The following is a 24,332-nucleotide window of genomic DNA, read 5'->3' on the forward strand; positions in this document are numbered from 1 at the left end:
AATATAAATATATGCATTCTAGAATGCACAATGGTTTAGTTACTAAAAACGTCAAATGGGATCTTGAAGGATGTAGCCAAATCCAGGGTGCAGTAGAGATGAGCTGTGATGCCGTGCAACTGTTGAAGTGCTCTTGGCGTTGCGTCTCTTGGCCACTAGCTGAATCCTGATATGGGGGAAGATTTCAGCTAATGCCATGTGGAGATGCAGTAAGTGCTAAGTTGACTTAGGGGCTATGCACAGGCACCAAAAGGCAGAAAAATACTAAACACTGCCGAGAGCATCCACCCCAGGGAGTACTTTACTTTTCAGGAGCTCTAAACTGGAATCGTTCCCAGGGCTCACAATGCTGACATTTTCCTCTGTGTTCCATTTGGCACAGCAAGTGACAGTGTCTCCACCACCTATGATGGTGATGCAGCCCCTGGAAGTGGCTTTCACCACCTCATCAATAAGGGCTTTGGTTCCTTGGGCAAAAGCTTCCTGACCAAATACATCCACAGGTCCATTCCACATAATCTGCTTAGTCCAAGCAACTGTCTTAGGTACCTCTTGCTCCTCTCAGGACCACAGTGCAAGCCCACAGAGCTTGCAGGTATACCAGAGGGCACAGCAGCTTGGCCAGTCTTGGCATTCTCATCAAACTTGTCAGCAGTGACAAAATCAACAGGTAAGATAATCTTCACACCATTCTTCTTTGACGATCTTGGCTCTGTCTTCATCAAGCAGAGAAGTGCCAATCTCCATGTTGTTGAGCAGCTTAAGGAAAGTAAAAGCCACTCCACCACCAAAAATCATCTCATGGACTTTGTCCAGCATATTATTGATCAGCTGGATCTCGTCTGCAAATTTAGCTCTGCCCAGGATGGCCAGGAAGGGTTGCTTTGAGCTCTCCAAGGCCTTGGCAAAGTAGTTCAGCTCCTTCATCAAGAAATCTCCAGCTGACTGATTCCCACCATGGAGCTGTGGGCTTGGTGAGTTGTGCCCAAAGCATCACTGCCATAGACATCCTCTAGCTTGGAAAGTGAAGCTTGGAAGGCTTCTATTTTGGCTGGCTCAGATTTAACCCTCTTCTCAGAAGTATCTTTTTCCTTCCCTTCTTCCTCTCATGAAAGCAAATGTTCTCCAGCAGGATGATGGACCCAGCAGCTGGGTCAGCACAAGTTTTCTCCACTTCCAAGCCCACACAGTTCTTCAAGAATGAACATCCTTGCTCAGCAGAGATTTGAGTTCTACAGCAACTGCTCCAAAGAGATCTTGTCAGCCATAGGGACACCATCAGACCAGCCCAGATGGCTTATAAGAACAACTGACTTGGCTCCATTGTCCAAGCAGATCTGATGCTTGGGATGGCAGCCTTGATTCTCTGGTTGTGTTATCTGGTTGTTCTCATAGGACTGTTGAAGTCCACTCTCATGATGACCTGCTTCCCCTTCATGTCCAGTTTGTCAATAGGCAGCTTGTTAGAAACCAACATCTTGGCAATACAGCAGCGGTGAGGCTGAGATCTTAAACAACAGCATTACTGGCCATTCTTATATCTCCTTTGGCAAAGTATCTTTTCAAAAAAGTTTTGCCCTTTTTATTGGGTTATTTGTCTTTATAAGATTAATTTGTGGAATACATTCTATATTCTAGATAAAAGCCCTTTGTCAGATTTACGTATTTTATAAATATTTTGTTTAGTCTGTGGCTCGCTTATTTATTTTCTCAATGATTTCTTTTGATAGAAGTTTTCTTTTTAATATTGATGAAGTGCAAATTATCAATTTTTATAATGACTGGTGCTTTTTTGTTTTGTTCAATAAATCTTTGCCTACTTGAGGTGACAAAGACAATTTCTTATGTTTTCCTCTAGAAGATTTAGGGAAGTAGATTTTATATTTAAGCCTTTGATACATCTTGAAGTAATTTAACTTCGGTGTATGAAGTGACATATCAAATTGATCCAGCACTATATGTTTAGAAAGACTACATTTCTTCTGAATGGATTTAATTTAGCACATTGGCTGAAAATAAGTTGACTCTCTAGATAATTTACATCTGTACCTATATCTAAAGCTAGACTCTGTATTTGGTTCTACTGATATATTTGTTATTCCTTATACCAATACTAGTCTTAACTAATGTAGCTTTATAATGGTTCTTAAAAGAAGGAATGTATATTTTTTTCCATTTTGTTCATTGTAAAAATCCCCTAGTAATTCCATTTTAATTTTAGAACAGTTCATAAATTTCCTCGAAAAATCCTTCTGGGATTTTGATTGGAATTAAACTGAACCGGTAGACATCTGATTGCTTTTAAGATTTACTATTTAACTTTTGTTTTCAATAATGTATGACATACCACAGTATATTTTTCTTTGTATCTATAGTGCCTGGATTTTACAGAACTTCTTCAATATTGGCCTTGAAGTCACTAATCAGATTTTTAAAATTCTCAGTCACAATCTTCGCAACTATTGTTTTTGCCTAAGTAACTCTCTTCCAATTCTGAGACTTCAGTTATATATTTGTTAGATGTTTATACTATATTATAATTGTCTGTTATGTTCTCAGGTTCTCCATATTTCTGGAGCTCCTTGCTTCAGTTTGGACATTTTCTTTTGACCTATCTTCTAACTCACTTATTCTTTCTTCAGCAACATCTAATCTAATGATTAAACTCAACCACTCAGTTTAATAAGATCTCAGCTACTGAAATCTTAACTTCAATTATTTTAAGTTCTAGAATTTCCAAATTTCAAATTTTCCTGTTCTCCGCTAAAATTTTCCACCTTGTCACTTAATTTCTGATTATGTTAATTAATTTAAAAGTTATGTACTATAACTTTAATATGTGGTTATTCTCTTGATAAATCTCAGTTGCCTGCTTTTTCTTTTGTGTGTTGGCCAATTCTTAACTTTTTGTGTCTGATTACTTTGTATTGCTTAACAATATTATATATCATTAAGTACCAAATTTATATCAATCAGTCAAAGCTTTAGCTAATGCCATCTTTTTCCAGAGAGGAATTATTTCTGTTATTGTTTAGCAGCTGGGTGCATCACCATAATCCAGTCAGGAATTGAGGTGATTTTAAACTGAGCATCAGTTACAAGAACTGGTCTAGTTCCCATGCATGTAGAATATAACAACTTTAGATATCAACTGAAACCTTAAGTATTTATAAGAACCCTTAATTCCAGATTTTTCCCAGTTACATGAGAGTGTCAATGTTTTCTTCAATGTCTTACTCTCTCACTAATGCTTTAGCACTTATGATTATCTTTCAAAGAAAAAGTAGCTCCAGACACTGAAATAATCATCCTTGGTGTTCCTCATTTTCTGGTTCTTGGTTCTTTCAGTTCTGCATTGGTAGTTTTTTTCCATTGGTAGTTTTTTTGTGTGTCTTAAAATAGATATTTAAAAACATATTTTCCTAGCTTATTTAGTTGTTCTCAGCAAAAAGGCTGTTCTTAAGTGTCCTAGTTAGTCATTGCTAGAAAAAGAATTTCTTTATCATCTCTCTTTAAAAGTAGACTTTTTACAAGTTACTGAACCAGCTTTAAAAATATATATTAAAATACCATTCTTTCTGATAAATTTAGAAGAGGCAAGGTTCTCCATATTTAGATTCAGTTAATTTACATCTGGAATCTTTAGTTGGGATATGTCAATTTCTAATTGGTAATTAGGGACATTGCTTGATGATAAGGAACACATGACTCATAAGTGTAACTTACTGAGAATAAAAGAGGGTGTTATGATTAAATGATGCTTTGGTTTACCCCTGAAATGTATATGCACAAAGTATACCTAAACCAGCAGAGCAAAGGCCAAAAAAACTGAACTGAAATTTAAACCACTACCCATAAAAGACGTGACAGATCTTAGAGTTTGAACACACTTGAACTGATTCTCTCCTAAGACAAAACCATCCACATCCCCAAGAGGACTATAATAGCAAACAGAATCTATATGACATAACATTAACAGTGACCAGCATAAAATCCAGAATTAATTGACATGGAAAGACCTAAGAAATGTGACTGATTTTCTCTCTTCCTTTCTCCCTTCCTTCTTTCCTTTCAAAGAAAAAGTGTGTGTGTATTCAAGTGAACACGTGGTGGGGAGGGGCAGAGGGAAAGAATCTTAAGCAGGTTCCATGCCCAGGGTGGAGTCTGATGCAGGGCTTGATCTCACAACCTTAAGATCATGTCCTGAGCCAAAATAAAGAGTTTTGACTCAGGACAACTGAGCTATCCAGGCATCCCAAAATGTGACCCATTTTTAAGAAAAAAGACAACAGATACAAAGCCTGAGATGACCCAGAATTTGGGATTATCATGACAAGGACTTAATAGTAAAAACTGTAACTATTACTATGTGTTATAACTTTTATAACAAATATATATGGAAAATATACGGAGAAAATATCAGCACAGAAATAAAAATATAAAAAGTAACTAAATTAAGTTTTAAAACTGAAAAGTACAATATCCTAAATAAAAGGTTCACTGGATGGGCTCAATAACAGAATATATGTAACAGACAAAGGTATCTGCAAACTCAAAGACAGATTAATAAAAATTATTCAAATTCAAGAAAACAGAAAAAAAGATTGATTCAAAAATTAAACAAGACTTAGGCATAAATGAAACAATAGTAAAATATCTTAAGTAAGTGGTGTTAGATTTCCAGGAGAAAATAAAGAGATTAGGGCACAAATGGATTTAAAACAACATTTGAAAATATCCCAAGTTTGATGGGAAACATAAATTATAGAATCTAGAAGCTCAGTAAATTCCAAATAGGATAAATTCTAAGAAAATCATGCATAGATACATAATAAACAAACTGAAAAATTCGAAGATATTTTAAACAAAACTAAACACACTACATGGAAAGGGATAACAAATTGAATACTATGGATTTTTCATCAACATTTACCAAGATGAGTCAGTATAACAACACTGGTAAAGTACTGACATGAAAAACAAAACTGGAATAACTTTCAACCCAAATTATATATCCAACAAAAACATCCTTCAAGAATAAAACATAAATAAGAGAATCAAGGAATCAATCTCAAATCAAGGAACAATGAAGACAATTTATTATCAGCTAATCTAACCTACAAGAAAAAAATTAAGGAAGTTCTTCAGGATGAAGGAAAATGATACTGGAGGGAAAATGGAATCTTTAGGAATGAATGCAGAGATTGGGAAAATGATACCAAAATGCATTAAAAATTCCAACTGACTGATTTTGATAGCTAGATGCAAAAATCAAAGCCTTAAATTAGATATTTGCCCCTGATTATTGAGATGGGTCAAATATGTTTTGTCACCCAGATGCTTCCTTTTATTTTTTATTTATTTATTTATTTTTTAAATGGGCTCTTTTTTTTTTTTTTAAGATTTTATTTATTTATTCGACAAAGATAGAGAAAGCCAGCAAGAGAGGGAACACAAGCAGGGGGAGTGGGAGAGGAAGAAGCAGGCTCATAGCTGAGGAGCCTGATGTGGGGCTCGATCCCAGAACGCCGGGATCACGCCCTGAGCCGAAGGCAGATGCTTAACGACTGTGCCACCCAGGTGCCCCCAGATGCTTCCTTTTAGAACAAAAAAACTCATTCCTCCAGTTGCCAGGACTTGTTGGCTACTAAAGGCTCACAGGTGAAACCTGTTCAGGAAATGCCCTCATTCAAGCAGAGCTGCCTCATTCACTTTGTGCCTCTTTCCCATGGACCACCCACATTCAATGATTGGTCTACATTGGGGTGTAAAGCCCATCTGCCTTTTCCCAGTTTGGACAACCCCAAAAGGTCATTGCACTTCCTCAACTCTCCACAAAATCATGGATTGCCTTTGTTCTAAGCACATCACAGTAAAAACTTTTCTCTCTATATGATCTTATTTCATCACTCCCTTGTAGATGTGATTCCAAAGGGCCCTCCCCAACAAACTTCGTCCATGCAAATCCCTGTTTCCTGTCTGTTTCCTGGGTAACCCGACCTAAAAGAGTTTAACATATACAGAACCCTGGTAAAGCTGAATCCTTTGAAAAAACTGTGAAAGATGAGGGGGCGAGGAAAGAACAAACATCACAGTAATTTTCACTTGAAGATAATTATTTAGATTGTTTTTCTCAGTATGATTGGCTAAATAAAACACATTCATGGAACCCCGTTGAAAGGGAAATGAGAGTGTTGAGACTTGCTTTCTATCTAAACTCCATCAACTCTAAGATCTTGTATGGGTTCAATCTACCACCGGTCTCCAATGCCAAAGATAAAATAAATAGAATAAGATTAGAAAATGAAAAAAATGAGAAAATGCTCTCATAAGCCATAAAGTGTGGAGAGAAATAGATGCTGAGTTATAAGGAGCCACAGCTATTCACTGGCATTCAGAGCAAACAGACCACACCTTCTTTTAGAGGCAATGACAAATTTATGCTGAAAAAAAAATCTCAAATTCTTTCCTTAGGTTAAGCACATTAAAAAAAAAATCACATAAACACTCAATCACTCGAAAACGTTGAGGATTAAAGGTGTTCTGGATGAGCTTTTTGCTTATCTTATTTCTACTGTTTGAAAAAAATTCCAGTCATTTTTAAAAAGATTTTATTTATTTGAGAGAGAGCGCAAAACCTGAGGCGGGAGGCCAAGGGACAAGCAAACTCCCCACTGAGCAGGGAGCCCGACATGGGGCTGGATCCCAGGACCCTGAGATCATGAACCAAGTTGAAGGCAGACCCTTAACTGACTGAGTCACCCAGGCACCCCAATTCCAGTCATTCTTAATAATCCCTTTCATTATTGAGCTAGGGTGAGAGTACACTATTGTATATAGTATCTCATTTATATTTTTGTTGTTACCCACACAGTATTTATTGTAGAATTATAGAAAAATACAATGGTGCCCAGGTGGCTCAGTTGGTTAAGTGTCCAACTCTTGATTTCAGCTCAGATCATGATCTCAGGGTGGTGGGATGGAGCCCCGGGTCAGGCTCCAAGTTGGGAGTGGAGTCTACTTAAGATTCTCTTTCTCCCTCTGTCCCTCCCCACCTACACCCATCTCTTTCTCTAAAAAAACACACAAATAAAAAAAACCCCAAGAAACAAAAACAGAGAAGCAGAAATTGGATAACAGATTATAGGTAATCCTAAATACCAAGAGAGACATTGCCGGAGTCATGCTTCATGTTGCCTTCCTAGTGGTCTTTCCTCCCAAAGAACATACTATTTTTCCTCCAGGAACCTCCAAGCCCTCCCTCCCTAAATGCAATACAAGTACAGATATGACTTACCCTATCCTTTACTTTAAAGAAGTAAGGTGCTTGTCTTAGGCCTAAATAATCAAATCTCAAAACAATTGGTTCAGGGATAGTATACGCATCAAGATAAGACAATGAATGTTGGGGTATTGGAGGCAGCAATTAAGGAAGATTTTTAAAAAATTTTTTCTAGCTGGGAATGCTAAACTGGTAGGAAATGTTTTTACATATGGCCATCTTGACCACCATATGGTGGTCCTTCCTGAAACTAAAGCTAACACAAACAAAAGCAAAATAAAGCTAAAACCTTAGAGTTCACAACATCTAAGCCTTTGAATTCAGTTGTACCTGAATCTCTTTTGAACTTTTCTGTTTGTAAGTTAATACAGTCCCTTTTTTCTTAAGCATACATGAATTTTGTTTGAGTTACTTACAACTGAAAGAGCTTCAATAATATATAACTGTTCATACTGTTGATTATTTTCTCCTGGCTATATGTAAATAGATGTACACATTTTAATAGATAATAGGAAGACAACAAAATTGGAAAATGCTTCATTTTCTAATATAAAACTATTCAGTATATCAGGCAAGGTAAATATTATTAATCATAGTTTACAGACAAACCAGGGAACAAGGGACAAAGTCAAATTTTGAACTGGAACCCATGTCTTGTTAACATTTGGTATTTTTTTTTTTAGAGATTTTATTTATTTATTTGAGGGAGAGAGAGCAAGACAGAGAGCATGAGCAGGGGGAGGGGCGGAGGGAGAAGCAGACTCCCTGCTGAGCAGCGAGCCCAATGCAGGGCTCCATCCCAGGACCCTGGGATCATGACCTGAGGAGAAGGCAGCTGCTCAACCAACTGAGCCACCCAGGTGCCCCCAACATTTGGCATTTTATCTATATCTATATTTATATCTATATCTATATATATGGTGTGACATTGTCTTTCAACTCTCTCATCATCTTAATAATTTATTTCCTGGACATTAATAAAAATTAATTACAAGGTGAGAGTAAAAGTGAAGGAAGAAATTATGAGTTTATAAAGACTTTATCAATCCTCAAAATTAGAAATGTAGAAAATAATGATATTGAAAAGAGAACCAGGACCTGCGAGTGTGTGGATAAAGGTTTGAAAGCATCCATTCCTTCATTTAACATATGTGTGTCTCACGCCTTCTTGGTGCAAGGGCTTGTGTCAGAACACTGGGGACTCACTGTGAGCAGGCCCTAACTGGCCCCTGCCCTCATGGAAAGAGACAGAACACATCCAGGTATGCACACAAGTGATATGAAAATTCCAACTCTGGCATGTACATTGTAGGGGAGATATTTTGGTGCTGAGTTCATAACAAGATGATTTGATGTAATGAGGAGAACTAAGGAATGCCTGTGAGGGTAATGATGCTTAAACTAAGTCCTGAGGATTAAATGGCTTAAAAGGGAGGGGAAAATGGTCCAAATTGAGGACAGCATATGCAAAGGTCTGGGAAGGTGAGACGGTGTATGAAGAATACATTAGACCATGAGATGCTCTGCAGGTCTCACCTAGTTAGAACAAATGGTACTATGGCTAAAGATATAGGTGGCTTTGGGTTCCCCCCCTCCCCCCCAGAACTGAGATTTATAAGATTAGGTGTTATTTGTTTAAAATGGACTTATTTCATTCTCTCCCAACACATAAGCAGACAAAGATTTTTTCCACACAAATTAGCTTTCTATTGTTTAAAAAAAGTGGAGGACAAGATTGTTGCAGAAGAATATAAATGAATTAACATTCTTTTCCTTTGCAATATGTAGCCTAACTTTCTCTTGCTTCAATTTAAGTTATTTTAAGATAATACCATTTCTGTGCTACTCTTTCCTAGAATTGTAAAATTCAGACTGGGAAGAGATCTTAAAAATATTCTAAAATAATTCTTCACTTTTAAGGATGGAGAAACTATTCCCTCTCCCCCAGTGTGATTTGTACAAGGGCACCCAGGGAAAAGAGCACAAGTGATTAGTTATTTCTCAAAAAACAATTTTTGCCAAATTAAACCCGATTTCTATATCCAACCATTATCTTGTCAATCTTTTAATCTTTTCATTGACTCTCCACTTTTCCTGTATCTGTTAAGCTATAGAGCTCAAAGTGTGTCACATAGTACCTAATGACAGCATATTGAATAACACAGCAGGTTAGATTCCTGCAGAGTTTTTCACATTATATCCCTAAAATATTTGTGCCTGAATGTTGAGTGTGTTTGATATCACTAACCGAATAACCCTATAAGTTTTATACAGATATGTAACATACTCTGTCATAATACAACTATAATTAATTTTGTATATTAACAGGTATGGGTTTTTCAAATAATCTATTTTTTAATAGGAAAAACAGTCCTGTTCTTTTGAGAAGAGACCATAGATAAGGTAACAACAAAGAAATGATATTTGCAGCTACAGAATGCAAACCATCTGTTATTAAAGTAATTATTGAACTATTACTTTGACATAAGTTAAATATTTCAAATTAAACTACCTAATAATTAATAGATTTATTGAGAGCCTCAGAATTCACATTGGTTGTAAATTTATTTAGCCATTTTCTTATTTTTTAAAAAAGATCTATTTATGTATTTTAGAGAGTGGGGGGCAGGGGCAGAGGGAGAGAGTCCCAAGCAGACTCCATACTGAGTGTGGAGCCAGAGGTGGGGCTTGACCACATAACCCTAAGATCACTACCTGAATGGAAACCAAGAGTTGGGTGCTCAACCGACTGTGCCAATCAGGTGTCCCTTCTCTTGCTCTTAAATCCTTTTCAAAATCAGTTTTAAGGTTTAAATCTGCCTTGATTTTTATCTATCATCTTTCCTTTATTTTATTTTTTGATAATGGAATGGATTAAAAATTCTGAGCAATTACAAATGGAACCATCCTCCATCTTCCATGAAACAATATGTCCAGAAAAATACCGCTTTTGAATAAAGTGTTACATAAAAGATAAAGCAACATAAAAAGTAAGCAATTGCTTCTTCATTATTGTACAAATAATACATTTATATTAGTTATATCAATTAATATATTTAATGAAATATAGGCATAAAATAAAAATTAAAGATGGATAAAAATATATAATGAAAAGCAATCATCCTCCCAGTTCTACTATTTATATCATTATTTTTATTTTTATTCTTTCATAACCTTGAACAATATTTTTACAGCTCATATTCTTGTGCCATTACAGCCAGTCATTAGGATGGTTCTGTCAAGGTAAGCCCTTCTATTTCATCTTCTCCCACTACTTTTCACCTACATTTTCTCAAGTATCTGCATATTTTTAAGGTTAAAACTAACATTACATTCTATATTCATAATCTTTAACTGAACTTCTTTATAGATTTATTAATAAAGTTGAAAACCAACAAGCTGTATCAACATTATTATGAATGTCTTAAGTTCATTTAAGGATTCTCCAGATAGAGAACTTTTTACTTTACTGTCCCAATATTATGATCCCCAAGTATCTCTAAGGACAATATTCCTAGGTAAACAGAATTGCTTTTCTTATACTTCTTTACTTCAAACCATTGTAGGTATCAGTTTGCTTCATATTTACTCGGATTATGATTTTCCTTCACAAAATTTGATTTTGCCTGGCCACTGTAATTGCCTTTTCTTTTTCTTGACCAAAAAACAAAACAATTACAAGCTTCGCCACAGCTCCAATCTCTCTCTCTCTCTCTCTCTCTCACACACACACACACATCATATATTATATAGGTCTTTTCCTGCAAATACATAAATTCCAAAAATTCCAAAGTGCTATAATCTGCTCCAATTTAGGTGAGAGTCACCTGGTCAAACACCATTAACCTAGAACTCAGCTCTCCTAGATTACATCCCTATATTCTGGATCTCATGAGCTTGGTTCCCTTGGTTTTCTTCCTCGTTTTCCTAGTATATTTCAAGAAAATCCTATGATATAGAAATGGTAAATGTTAAGACTCTTGAATATTTTAAATGTTCCCAACTGACTCATATTTTGGGTGGGTATAGAATTCTAGATTCGACATAATTTTTTTTCTAAGAACTTTAAAAGCATTGCTTCATTAACTTTTATCATTCCATGTTTTGATGCCTGTCTTCTTTTCTTTACTTTGTACATGTCCTATCTTGTCCTTTGGTAATTTTAACTTAATAGTTTTAGGATCTTCTTATCTTTAATGATATCACATGTGACTTGGTGTAGCTCTTTCCACATTCATCAATGAACACTTTCATCTTAAAGACATAATTCCCTTCCTCTCTGGAAGATTTTCTTGTGCAATTTCTTTGATGATTTTCTCTTCTCTATTTTCTTAATTCTCCCTCTAGAGCCATAATTCAGATGATGAATGTCCTACAAAATTTCTCTGTTACCTCCCAGATAAGCTACCTATACTCAAATCCTTGTCTCAAGTTCTGGTTCCGGAGGAAACTAAATCAATACACCATGTAACATAAAAACAGACTTTAAATTATATGTTAAAGTCTATTAAAATAATAAATAAAAATTAGTCTTTTGGGCAAGTGAGAATGAAGTAATATATCTGTATGTTGAAGTAATGATTTCATTTCAGTTTTCACCTGTAACTGTACAGTTTCTTTCACTTTTCTTTAAAAGATTATCAGAAATCAAAGGAAGAAGATGAAAACAACTATACTACTTTTTCAAATTAAAAAAATAAAAAATCAGCTTATATTTTTCACAAATTTGTTAAGAAGTTCTGTGTTCTGAGTTAAGGTAGAGGACTGCAAGTGTAACACAATTACCATTCTCTAATGCACACACTAAAAATGAGCTACCACCCTCTCAAAACAAAAACAAAACAAAACAAAACAAAACAAAAAAAAACCCAACCAAAACCAAACCAAAACAAAAAAACAAAGTAAAAGAGGATAACCTAACAGAATATGCTTGAACAACTTGTAAACAAGGAAATGAAAAAAAAACAAAAAACAAAAAACAAAAACAACACAGAAGAGTCTTTAACAGATAACACTGGGTGATAGGAGATAAACCACTTGATTCCTAACACCGTTCTCATGCTTTAGCCCCTTTACTAATGAGTTAACAAAACTTCATGACTAATCACTGTAAATTCTTTCCAATATCAGAATGAAGCAACTGAGTAGACATCCATTTTTATCTCTTCTTTTTGCATTGAGGAATAATGGGATTTAAAGGTGAACATAAGGAAGATAACAAAGGGTGTAACTCAAACAATTAAAGGCTCCAGGGCTGCATATCAGATGAGGAAAGATTCCAAAGTCCAAGGGTAGTCCCTCCATGAAAAAAATATTCAATTACAGAAATGGAAATCTGCTTCGGGACTTCAACCAAAACCTCTACTGAGTTCTCCCAACTCCCCTCACCTTCGCACCCCTTATCCCACCACTCCTTCTCAAACAGCAGGAACATGGTTAAGGTACCCAATCCCCAACCCTCATCTCTAGCTTGGAGGGGAACACAAACTAGATACTAGAGGAAAGGAGTCAAGATTCATTCACTCTAACTAAGAGCAAAAGAATTTACAAGCAGAATATCCTAAGCATAACCAGGATGAAAGAAACACGGCAATAATGCAAATATACTTCAAAAGAGAGAAAGCATGAAGGAAAGAAAGAAAAAAGAAGGGAGAGAGGGAAGAGGGGATGGAGAAATAAAGAAGTAGGACATAACAGGAAAGAAAATCAGATTCAGAAAACATTAAAATCTCAAAGAATAGAATGAAATTCATCACAAAAGAGGATAAATAAGGACATGAATTTAAAACAGCATATAAGAACAATAAAATAAATGACAGTATGAGATGAAAATCATATTGCAGACCCCCAAACAAACATTGAAGGGCAAAATGGTGTCATCATTACAGAGCTAAACAATAAATTAAAAAATAAGAAGGAGCCAAATAGAAGTCACACTAAGAACTGAATTATTGATATAAAAGGAACACTTAAGGAAAGCAAAGTGAATACAAATGAAAAAGTCTAAGGGTTTACATTCTCATGACACTATTTGATAGGACACTAAAGAAGCCAGCAAAGGAGATGGAATTATGTAAGAATTCTTTTTTCTTTCAATGAAGAAAAACTACTAATTTAATAACCTGTCATGTTTCAGAGAAAGTTGATGCAGATACTTCACTCTTAGAAATAGCTTAGTTAGTATCCCAAAGTTAAAAAAAAAAAAAAGAATTCTTTAAGCACCCAGAAAGGAAAACAAACTAAACTACAATGGAGAAATACCAGGCTGGCTGGCTATGGACACCTCTGTGGCAGGATTCGACGCCCAAAGATAAGAAAGCAACATCTGCAAATGTCTGAGTGAAAACAAATATAAAACAAGAATATTATCTACCCTGTAAATGTCATTCAGTTATTTGAAACAAAAACAGAATCACACAGTTGTGGGTGGAAAGGAGACCTGTGAGAATACCTGTCTTTACTGTTCATGATAGGGAAATATGAGATAAATAATAGAATCCAACTACTAATGCATTTTATAATCTTTTTTTTCAACTTGAAGGACCATTATGAAATATTTCTTGCAATGAAAAAAATATTTATTTGAAGTTCATTTATTTACTCAATTTTCAGGTTTTTATCTGCTATTAAATTTAAAATTACTACTCCTAAATTAAAAGTAGCAGTAATTATGTGACCTCTTTATGTCTACGTTCTCTTTCTCTCTCTAATATATGTAAAATATGAAATGATAGTCACCTGATGTTCATAGCGGTGGGTAGGGTTTACAGTGTATTTTGTCACTGTTTTTATTTTCATCTTGCTGTTACTGTGTTATTGTTTAATTATTTAATAGTTTACACTGTGCACATATAATTTCAAAAAAATCAATAGAGTAACAAGTTGAGAGGGAGAGAGGAGCAAAAAAAGATGAGGACAACAAACAAGGTAAAGAAGGAAAGCAAATAGGCTAAGATCACAGCAAGGGAAAATACGCATCAGTGTTATTCTGTTATATGTATTTTTCTGAACTGTGTAAATATTCAGAAGTATTTTTTATATGAAATCAACACTTCGGAAACTCTACTTTCAACAGCTAATTATTCCTACAGTTAAGCTTCTAAGAAGTTCAAGAAATAGACAAATATTTCCAATATATTGTGTAAGAGTCACTAAGCTAACCTGCAGCTAGAAAGGGGTTAGGAGAAAGAAAAGGAGTGAAAGATGTTTTCTCCCCATTTTTTCATCACAAAATGTATTAAGGACCTATTATATATTTATGAACAGCAATTTCCAATGTCAGAGAGATGTCAGTCTTCTCGTCTGCCCAGACTGATTCCGGTTTGCCCTCACATCAGCTATGACATGGAATGAAGTCCTCTCACTAGTTTCCTTAAGAAATCTGAACAGATTAATTTCTTTTCGTAAATCTTAGAGCCTTTACTAAGATTTTAGGATTACTGGGTGTGTTCACATTACACTGCAACGTGTTTCATTTGAAAAGTATCTTTTTAACTTTTCTGTGCCCCAAAGTTCCTTTGTTCTATGCTTTTGGCAGTGATTTTTTTTCTTTTTGTTTTTTAACGTTTTTTTATTATGTTAGTCACCGTACAGTACATCCCTGGTTTTTGATGTAAAGTTCGAGGATTCATCAGTTGCGTATAACACCCAGTGCACCATGCAATATGTGCCCTCCTTACTACCCATCACCAGCCTATTCCATTCCCCCATCCCCCTCCCCTCTGAAGCCCTCAGTTTTTTTCTCAGAGTCCATAGTCTTTCATGCTTCATTCCCTCTTCTGATTACTCCCCCCCTTTCTTTATCCCTTTCTTCCCCTACCGATCTTCCTAGTTCTTATGTTCCATAGATGAGAGAAATCATATGAGAGCACATGGAGGGTGGGGTGGGAGAGAGGGAGCGAGAGAGAATCTCATGTAGGCTCCATGCCCAACACAGAGCCCAACATAGGGCTCCATCTCAGGACCCTGAGATCATGACCTGAGCCGAAACCAAGAGTCAGATGCTTAATGGATTGAGCCATCCAAGCTCCCTGGAAGTGAATTCTTTTTTGAAATCCTTTTGCCACAAGGCAGTTCTAGGTACTCTTACATAAGCTTCTATTTTAGGATATTCCTCAGGTAATTAAAATGTCTCTCCTCTTTATAAAGCCTGGATTTTCAAACACGGCGCAGGTCCTACCACCATGTTTCCATGCCCAAGCCTGTCACTGCAAGGAGCCACCAGTTAATTATTAATTTATTACAGTAGTCTTATGCACTTGGACACTTTTAATATACAGCAGAACAATTGTATTGATTCATTTTGATTTCTTCTTGTGGTAGACAAATTCTAAGTTGGTTCCCAAGACTCCTGCCCCTTGTTGTACACACTCTGAGTAATCAATCTCTTTCCNTTGGGTGTAGGTAAGACTGGTGACTACCATGAGATAGTCATTCCCTTGATTAGGTTACACCATATGACAAAGTTAATGAATGTGATAATCCCCCCCCCCATGATTATGCTATGTTACATAAGACACCACTGGCAACTAATGAAAGCTCCTCCTGCTGGTTCTGAAGAAGTAAACCGCTACATTGTGAGAACACCACATGGTTAGGTTTTGAGGGCTGCCTCTAAGAACTGAATGTGAACCCCAACCAACAGTCACCAAGGCAATACATCCTATAACCTCAAGGAAATTCTGCCAAAAAAACTGGAGTGATCTTGAAAGAGGACCCTAAATCTCAGATGAAATTGTAGCCCCAGCAAACACCTGAATTTCAGCTTGCTGATAAGCTGAGCCCAGGACCCATGTAAAACATACCCTGAACCTTGACTCAAAGTGAGATAATAAATGTGTAAATAAATTTAAGTTAATAAATTTCTGATAATTAAAAAAACAACAGAAAACTAGGATATTTGGTAAGTGAGCAAAAATAAGTAGACAATAAAAATCAGAATATAAGAAACAAACTCATGGACAAGTATATGTAGGAAAAAGTAGACAAATTTCTACTACTAATAGTAAAAATATAGAATATTTACACAATTACTATGAACCACTTTGAATGAATTAACTTTTATAAAACACTACAGTCATCAAGGGCAGAATACATTTTTTCAGCAAAATTTGGGCCATAAAAAATGTCTCCGTTAATATAAAATAAATTTAAGAAGGTCAAGTTCAAAACCAAAGGGAATTTTAAAACAAAATAATAAAAATAGAAAAAAAAGTTAATGAAATAAATAATAATAAAGGTAGAAGTTAAATCTTTGAAAAAACTGATAAAATTGATGAACTCCTACTGTGCTAATAAATTCAGAAACTCAGATAAAATAAATTCCTTGAAAAATAAAAATTAAAGAAACTGCAAATATCTTCTCCCATTCCATAAGCTGCCTTTTAGTTTTGTTGGCTGTTGCCCTTGTTGGGCAGAAGCTTTTTATTTTGATGAAGTCTTGATAGTTTATTTTTGCTTTTGTTTACCTTGCCTCAGGAGACCTATCTAGAAAGAAGTGAGTATGGCGGATATTAAAGAGGTTACTGCCTGTGTTCTTCTCTAGGATTTTTATGGTTTCAAGTCTCACATTTAGATATTTAACCCATTTTGAATGTATTTTTGTATATGGTGTAAGAAAGTGGTCCTGTTTCATTCTTCTGCATGTAGCTTTCCAGTTTTCCCAACACCATTTGTTGAAGAGACTTTTTCCCATTGGATATTCCTTCCTGTTTAGAGTTCATTTCTGGGTTTTCTATTCTTTCTATTGATCAATGTGTCTATTTTTGTGCCAATACCATACTGTTTTGATCACTACAGCTTTGAAATATAGCTTGAAGTCTGGAATTGTGATGCCTCCAGTTTTGATTTTCTTTTTCAAGGTTGCTTTGGCTATTTGGGATCTTTTGTGGTTCCATATAAATTTTAGAATTGTTTATTCTAGCTCTGTGAAAAGATGCTGTTGATATTTTGATAGAGATTGCACTGAATGCATAGATTTCTTTGGGTAGTACAACATTTTAACAACATTTATTCTTCCAATCCATGAGTATAGAATGTCTTTCCATTTCTTTGTGTCTTCTTCAATTTTCTCATCAGTGTTTTATAGTTTTCAGAATACAAGTCTTTCTCCTCTTTGCTTATGTTTATTCCTAGGTATCATGATTTTTGGTGCAATGTAAATGGGGTAGATTCCTTAATTTCTCCTTCTGCTGCTTCAGTATTGGTGTATAGAAATGCAACAGATTTCTGTACATTGATTTTCTATCCTGTGACTTTATTGAATTAGTATATCAGTTCTAACAGTTTTTTTGTGGAGTCTTTTGGGTTTTCTATATGAAGTATCCATGTCATCTGTAAATAATGAAAGTTTTACTTGTTCCTTGACAATTTGGATGACTTTTATTTATTTATTTATTTTGTCTGATTCCTGTGACTAAGATTTCTAGTAGTACGTTAAGTAACAGTGGTGAGAGTGGGCATCCCTGTCTTGTTCCTTATAATAGAGGAAAAGCGCTTAGTTTTTCCCTATTAAGGATGATATTAGCAGTAGGTTTTGCATATATGATCTTTATCATGTTGATGTTATATTACCCCTAAACTTACTTTGTTGAGGGTTTTTAACATGAATGGATCTTGCATTTTGTCAAATGCTTTTTCTGCATCTATTGAAATGATCATATGGTTCTTATCATTTCTTTTATTAATGTTGTGTATCATGCTGATTGATTTGTGAAATTACATACCTGATAAAGGGTTAATATCTAAAATATATAAAGAACTTATGAAATTCAACTCCCCAAAACCAAATAATCCAATTAAAAATGGGCAGAAGGCATGAAAAGACATTTTCCCAAAGAAGACATACAGATGGCCAATAGACACCTGAAAAGATGTTCAACATCACTGATCATCAGGGAAATACAATTTAAAACTACAGTGAGATATCGTTTTCCACCTGTCAGAATAGCTAAAATCAACAACACAAGAAACAATAGGGTTGATGAGGATGTGGAGAAAGGGGAACCCTCTTGCACTGTTGGTGGCAAATGTAAACTGGTGCAGCATTCTGGAAAACAGTATGGAAGTTCCTCAAAAAGTTAAAAATAGAACTACCCTATGATCTAGCAATTGTACTACTAGGTACTCAAAAAATACATGAATACTAATTGAAATGGATATACCCACCCCAAAGTTTATAGCAGCATTATCTACAATAGCCAAACTATGGAAATGGCCTGTGTCCATGAACTGATGAATGGATAAAGAAGATGTTGTGTGTGTGCATGTGTGTGTGTAATGGAATATTACTCAGCCATCAAAAAGAATGAAATCTTGCCATTTGCAACAATATAGATGAAGCTAGAGAGTATAATGCTTAGTGAAATAAGACAATCAGAGAAAAATGAATGCCATTAGATTTCACTCACATGTGGAATTTAAGAAACAAAACAAATGAACAAAGGAGAAAAAAGAAAAAGACAAATTAAGAAACAGATGCTCAATTATAGAGAACAAATGATGGTTACCAGAGGGGAGGGCATGGGGGGATGGATTAAATAGGTGATGGGGATTAAGGAGTACACTTGCCATGGTAAGCACCAGGTAATGTGTGGAATTGTTGAATTGCTATATTATAAATTGAAAATAATAAAACACTATATGATAACTAGCTGGAATTAAAATAAAAACTTAAAAAATCATCTCACAGAAATCTCTGGGTACAGATACTTTCACTTGTGAGTTCTGTCAAACATTTAGGATATAAATAATATCAATCTTAGACAACTCTTTCAAATTAAAAGTAAGAAGGAACAGAACTCAACTTGATTTATGAAGTCAGCATAATTCTGATATCAAAACCTGACAAAACCAATGATCACTCATGATCATAAATACAAAATGCTTAAGGCAATACTAGTAAATAACATCTGGCAATACATGAAAAAATAATATATCATAAACATGTAGAGTTTATTCCAAGAATACAAGGTTAATTTGACATTAGAAAATTAGTCAGTGTAAATTACACTGATAAAAGGTGATAGAGAAACATAACATCATTATAATAACTGGAATGATAAAAGCTTTTCAAGAAAATATAAATAGAAGGAAGTCTTCAAGCTGACAAAAATCACTGATAAAAACCCTAAACCTCTACTTAATGTGAAACACTGAAGACTTTGCCCCTAACATAACAAAGACAAGGATATCTTCTCCCACCACTTCTATTCAACATTGTACGAGAAGTCTGGCCACTAAAATGAAAGAAGAAAAAGAAATAAAAAAGGAAGGAAAAACTAAGATATTTTATTATTTATATAGGACCTAATCATGTACATAGAAAACACCAAGAAAAATTTTTAAAAAACTGGAATTAGTGAATTTAGCAAGGCCAAGGGATATAAAGTCAATAAACAAAGTTCAATCATAGGTCTATATTTTATTAGTGAACAATTAGAAAATAAAATTGTAACATACATTTGCATGTCTAAATATCAAATACCTAGGTATAAACTGAGTACAATCTCTACACTGCAAACTATAAACCGTTGTTGAGAAAAACCAAAGATGATCTAAATAAATGGAGAAATGTACCATAATATTGTTTGAAAGACATCACTTTCTGCTCTCACCAAAACCATCAACTGATTGAAATAAACCCCAAATAAAATCATAGCAGGATTTTTAAAGAAACTGAGAAGCTGGTTCTAACATTTATTATGAAATGCTAACAATATGATATTATACTCAAAGCAATCTTGAAAGAGAAGAACAATGTTGACTTTTACTATGGAATTTTCAAGGCTGTGTATAAAGATTTAGTAATGAAGATACTGTTCTATTGGTGTAAGTAAATAGATCAGTGTAATGTAATGAAAAGTACAGAGATACCCACACACATTTTGCCAACTGATTGAAAAAGCTCCAACTCCTTTCTGTAAGAAAATGACCACCTTCTAATGAATAATGTTGGGAAAGCTGGATATCTGTTAGAAAAACAATGAATATTGACCACTACCTTACACCCCAAAATTAAGAAGAACCACAAATTAATTGTGAAATTTAGAGCCATAAAGTTTCTTGAAAGTATCTTTATGATCTCTAGGATGCATAAAACACTAACCATAAAAGTCTTTTAATACAGATAAATTGGACTTCATCAAAATACACAGTTAAGAAAATAAAAATGGAAGGCAGAGATGTGGATATTTATCTGCAATATATACACCTGACAAAGGACTTATATCTATAATATCTATTTTTTAAACTGCTATAAATCAATAAAAACAAAAATAACAAAAAAGGTGCATATGTCTGAATAGACACTTCACAATAGAAGATGTACAAGGGGCCAATGAGCAAGTGAAAAAATGATCAACGCCATCAGTCATCAAGCACAGGCAAACTGAAACCAGAATTAGATTGCATTTTATATACACTTAAATGGTTAAATTTTATCAAGTTAGGATACCTGTTTGGCAGTTTCTTAGAAAGTTAAATACATCAGCACCCTGTGACCCCAAAACTCCACACATAGATCTTCGCTCAAGAGACATGAAGACATGTCCAAAAATAATTTGTCTAAGAATGTTCTTAGCAGGGTCGGCTAGGTGGCTCAGTCAGTTAAGTGTCTGCCTTCACCTGGGTCATGATTTCAGCATCCTGGGATTGAGCCCGTCATCGGGCTCCCTGCTCAGCGGCGAGCCTGCTTCTCCCTCTCCCCTGTCGCTCCCCCTGCTTGTGCTCTCTCGCTCTCTTTGTCAAATAAATAAATAAAATCTTAAAAAAAAGAACATTCTTAGCAGACTTATATACAATAGCCAAAAACTAAAAACAATCCAAATGTTGATCTTCGGTAGAATGGTATAAACAACATGCAGCATAGTCATACAATGTAATACTAGTCAGCAATAAAAGGAGCAAGGATTGATATATATAGCAACATGGAAGGATTGCAACATTATGGGGCATGATAGAAGCCAGACACAAAAGAATACATATTCTAAGTCATTTCTATGAAGTCACAGGACTGGCACAAGTAATCTTTGGAAACAGAAATCAGGCTGTGTGAACTCAGTGAGGAAATTGACTAGAAAGGGGCAGGAGGAGAATCATGAAGTTCTTTGCCTTGGTTTTGCTTGTATACAACCGTTAGAATGCATCAAAATGAACATTTGACATCTGTGCCTTTCTTTTATTGCATGTGAACTATAACTCAATCCTAAAATGTGAATGGGATTCTTTCACAAATGTTCAAGAAGTGTTATTTTTTAAAATTCTATTATTAATTTTATTTAAGCTTACAGATTGGTTTTCCTCTTAAAAAGCAGTTTTAGTACTTCAGCAACAAAATGCCCTGCCTGGAATAAAGTGCTATTATGATTCTGCCAGAGAGAAAATACTGTTATCATTGTGTCTCCTTAAATATTATTATATGGATAGATGATTTTATAGAGATGAAATTACCCATGTCTTTAGTACTAATTCTGACAGCCACAACAATACAAGTAATTGTACCTATCATTTCTTTAAGTGCTTGGGTAAGTATGAGGCATTTGATCTGTTATCTCTGGTAGTTCTCACAATCTTATTTGGCCAATGAGGAAAATAAGCTCAAAGCAGTTATATAACTTCTCCAGGGTCACATGGAATACAAGTCTGAGCTGGCTTTTGAAAAGAGATCTAATTACACAGCATTATTCTGTCCAGTATATAACACTGGCACTTAATTGGACACTTGACATCATTCCTTTGACATAAAAAACTTTTATTGATATTTTAAATTGTTACAGATTAACGTATAAGTCAGAGTTTAATGAGAGATGAAAAACCACTAGGGCATTATACACAAACATAAACACACACACACACACACACACACTTATACATACATATAATAACAATTCTCCAACATAATATTATATTAACATATTATAAAATTATATATCCATGTACTAACAACAGTTATATATAATGGGAATTTTATACAATAGAAATGATATAATAACAATGATAATATCTCAAGGGATTTAACCTTACTCAATTGTGTGAGATGGGTAAGCAATCTGCATAAGGCTGTTGTCTTGATGTCTGATGCAGGCAGTTTAAGAAAAGAAGATTGTAAAATGAGGAGAAATCTGGCAAGCTGAGACCGCCAAGGGTGAGCTGGAGCCCATAGGACTGGGAGTAAGCTAACACCAATTCTTGTTGACTTTGATCTTGATGGTGTAGGTGTCCAGCAGAAGCCAGGACCCTCCATCATGGAGCTAAACATACACATATAGACCAGAACAGAACTAAGTGAAGGAGGATCCAAGGGAAGGAAGAGCAACTGTAGGCCCTTCTGCTGTCTCGGGATAAGGGGTAATGGAGCAAATAAGTGATAATATGTTAAAATAGCTGCTGCTTTACTTCTGCCCCTCAGCCCTCCCATAAAAACCTCACTTATGGCCCATATGAACTGGAAACATGTAAAAAAGGGAATTCTGAGAGAGGTGGTCTAGCTTAGCCAAGCTGACACATTATACAGCCACCATGAGCCATGTGCTCATGAATTCTTCCTGTAATCAAGTCTAGCCACTTAAAACATAGTGTGAAATTAAAGACAGCATCTTCCAGAGTGTCATATCTTGCTTTATTGTTGTCTAGCAGTATGACCCTGGACAAGTTTCTAGAGTTCTCTGGGACTGAAAATAATCATATAGAAAATGAAGATAGTAATAGTACCTATAATTAACATTGCTGTTAAGACTAAGAGAGAAGAAATTAAAAAAAATCAACTTAGAATAGATCTTGGCACATGACAATCAATCAATAAATGTCTATCGTTAGTATAGAATGAACAAAATCTCTCAAATCACATAAGTAGAATCCTATTTTTTACTTTAACTGGTTAACTTAAAATAACTTACAGTATCTTGTAATTGTGAACCAGTAAATTATAATAGAACATACTTCTGCGGACTTATGTATATAAATGTAAATATAAATACATGTGTTTATAAAATTGCATGTATCAGTAAAAGTTCAGTTTGAAATAGGTATTTATCAAGTAAGTCACAATGGTAATAAATCTGATTTCATAGAAGAATCTGTCTAAAAATAGCCCTATCACATGAAGGCTTCTCTATAGGATTCATTATGAGAGCAGGGCTTTGTACGCTATATCTCAGTCTACTTGATCACCTTCTATAACAAACGCAATTGTTTGTGGGCTGATATACAGCATTTTAGATAAAGATGGGTAAGAATGCTCAGCCGAGCTACAGCTAAATTATTTAGTATTCTCTTTGAGAAATAGAAGGAGACTGTATCACTTCTTTATTATCTACAGTCTGCATCTCCAACCACATCTGCTATAAAAACCTACCTGATACTCTATGCAACCTATCTAAACAAAAAATGCCTGCTCAAATGGGTAATGGTTCATGAGAAGGGGATCCACCTTCATTTAACTAGATCCAAATGCATGTATCAATGCAAAAAATTCTAAGGACCTAAAAAATAAAATAAAAAAAAAAGCTAAGAAAAGTAATGTGAGTCTAACAAGGGCTCAAAATACAAGGTCAATATGCAGGTCAATTACATTTCTATGTACAAACACACACCAGCTCAAACTTCAAATATATATTTAAAAAACACTATTTATTAAGGACTCTAAAACTAAAATGCTTAGAAATAAATTTCACAACACATGTTCAAGTCATGTGCAGTGAAACTACAAAATATGCTGAGAATAATTACAGAAAATCTATAAATAAACCATGCTCATGGTGACACCTGGGTGGCACAGTTGGTTAAGCATCTGACTCTTGGTTTCCACTCAGGTTGTGATCTCAGGGTCATCAGATAGAGCTCCGCATGGGGCTCTGTGCACTGAGCATGAGGTCTGCTTGAGATTCTCTCTCCCTCTGCCTCTCCCTGCCTCTCCCTGTCCCTCCCTGCCACACACACTCTCTCTCTCTCTAAAATAAATCAATGTTTAAAAAAAAAAACATGCTCATGGATCAGAAGACTAGATATTATTAAGATGACTCTCTCCAATATGGTCTACAGATTCAACATTAAA

The 24,332-nt window shown here is 35.0% G+C and overlaps 1 pseudogene; it reads right to left on the bottom strand.

Annotated features, from left to right (window-relative positions):
- Positions 1–264: 264 nt before the first annotated feature.
- On the bottom strand, positions 265–1,477 carry LOC103674262 (annotated as a pseudogene).
- Positions 1,478–24,332: the final 22,855 nt, after the last annotated feature.

This window comes from Ursus maritimus, unplaced genomic scaffold, assembly GCF_017311325.1.
Source record: "Ursus maritimus isolate PB19 unplaced genomic scaffold, ASM1731132v1 scaffold_14, whole genome shotgun sequence".
Lineage (NCBI taxonomy): Eukaryota > Metazoa > Chordata > Mammalia > Carnivora > Ursidae > Ursus > Ursus maritimus.